The sequence below is a fragment of the Priapulus caudatus genome, unplaced genomic scaffold, assembly GCF_000485595.1.
Source record: "Priapulus caudatus unplaced genomic scaffold, Priapulus_caudatus-5.0.1 Scaffold1645, whole genome shotgun sequence".
NCBI lineage: Eukaryota > Metazoa > Priapulida > Priapulimorpha > Priapulimorphida > Priapulidae > Priapulus > Priapulus caudatus.
This window is the reverse complement of record NW_014578706.1, coordinates 28,203-30,114: the sequence shown is the minus strand read 5'-3', so window position 1 is coordinate 30,114 and position 1,912 is coordinate 28,203. Positions and strand designations below refer to the sequence as shown.

Here is a 1,912-nt window from a genome sequence, read left to right as displayed (position 1 = left end):
AAGGTTAGCGCCTGAGGCCAGTCTACGACTTGGCTAGCATTATTGGTTATTTATGATGTAGTCGCAATGTCACGTGCCAATGGAAACGGCTGCGATTGGCTATTTGTAAAGTGTCGCTCGCAACTGTCGCTGGAGATTAGAAACGTTCCTAAATATTTTTGTCGTTGAGGTTGTCGCCGGTCGTTGTCGTGTGTGTGTCCAATGGCTCATAGGAAACAATAGTTTCTAATTTTCTGAAAAGTCGTTTGTCGTTACGGTCGGTCGCTGTTGCTGCATTGTGTCTTGGCCTTTAATCTAAAACATATCATGCTTGTTATGGATGTTTTCTTATACAACAAAAATGTGATAAAAGGTATTTAAGAAGGTGATACTGCATAGAAAGTGTTTTATCATAATTTTATAACCAATGTCCCATCAAACGTTGCAGTACTGGCCCATTACCGAGTGCCAGTACCGGCCTGGTACTGGCGTGCTCATCGGCGTTGCATTGGGTGCTGGTACTGGCCCAGTAAAGCGGGGTACACACCAGGCAAATTTATTCGCACGACCGCAGCGGTTTTTAAAACCGCCGGGGAATTCGCATGGTGTGTCCGCTTAAGCGAGGGCGAATTTTGCCACGAATTTCATCCGCACCGAAATTCGCAGTGATAAAACGTTTGATATTTTCGCCGTGGATTTTTGCCGCTGCGTACAGATTTGCGTCGTGTGTCCGTGGAAGCGAAAATCAAGCTGGCCGATGTTATATAATGCAGCAAATCATTGATCAGTATGCTAATCACGTGATTGAAAGATGGACCTTTCACCAGAGATCACATGACTGTTGGAGCCATTGTTGGAGCCGTGTGGCGACAGTAGATCACGTGTAGTGTGTCCGCTTAATTATCGCATGCGGGTGCGAATATTTTCGCTGCGGATCTGAGCGCAGCGAAATTTGCATAATTTTGTCTCAGGCTTAAGGCGCAGTACCGGCCCAGTATTGTGCCGGTACTGCCATGCGGTACTGGCCCAATACTGGCCCTGTACAGCAGCGCCTTACTGGGCCAGAAGTGGACCAGTATTGTGCCAGTACTGGCCCAGTATTGTGCCAGTACTGGTCCAGTATTGTGGCAGTACTGGCCCAGTATTGTGGCAGTACTGGCCCAGTATTGTGCTGGTACTGCCATGCGGTACTGGCACAATATTGGGCCTGTACATCAGCGCCTTACTGGGCCAGAAGTGGACCAGTATTGTGCCAGTACTGGCCCAGTATTGTGGCAGTACTGGTCCAGTAAGGCACTGTACCAGCCCAGTATTGTGCCAGTACTGCCATGCGGTACTGGCCCAATACTGGCCCTGTACAGCAGCGCCTTACTGGGCCAGAAGCGGCCCAGTATTGTGCCAGTACTGGCCCAGTGGTGTACTAAATATTATATTTAGCTGTACTATAATTAACGATACACAACCAACAAGCAGATATCAATTTAACAATAAGTTTTTTATTCATAATTACTGGTCACAGGAAGTGAACAATTCCTCTTCTGGGGTTGGAGGTGGACTTGGTGCTCTTCTTACCCTCCTATTTATCTTTGGCCTTGAAAGTGACATTCCTTGATCCCCTGAAAGACAAGAAAGATGGGACTTCTTAAAACGTGCAACATGTATGTAAGCAATCAGGCTAATCCGATAAATAAAAATAGCCTTTGCCTAAGACTTCATACACAATGCATTATGCTATTCTGTCTTACGTTCGATGTATAGAAACTACCAAATGAAGAAACCGATCATATAATTACTCTGCGATGTCTCACATCCATTGTAGTGTTTTACGTTTACGTCTGCAACAAAACGTAACAATCTGTTCAAGCCAACACGATTAGTTTTCATCCTTATCAATAGAACAGCAGGAAAAAGCCTAATAAATGATTGTAGCTAT

The 1,912-nt window shown here is 45.4% G+C and overlaps 1 long non-coding RNA gene across 2 annotated transcripts in view; it reads left to right on the top strand.

The window, feature by feature from the left end:
- The window catches only part of LOC106817243, a 22,090-nt gene that overhangs the window by 18,773 nt on the left and 1,405 nt on the right, over positions 1-1,912 (top strand). The window contains exon 1 of one of the 2 annotated variants that reach the window (XR_001395014.1): positions 1,495-1,637. The exons of the other annotated variant lie outside the window; for it this stretch is intronic. This is a non-coding gene — a long non-coding RNA (uncharacterized LOC106817243). Of the gene's footprint in view, positions 1-1,494; positions 1,638-1,912 lie in introns of those variants that run through there. 2 annotated transcript variants of the gene reach the window in all.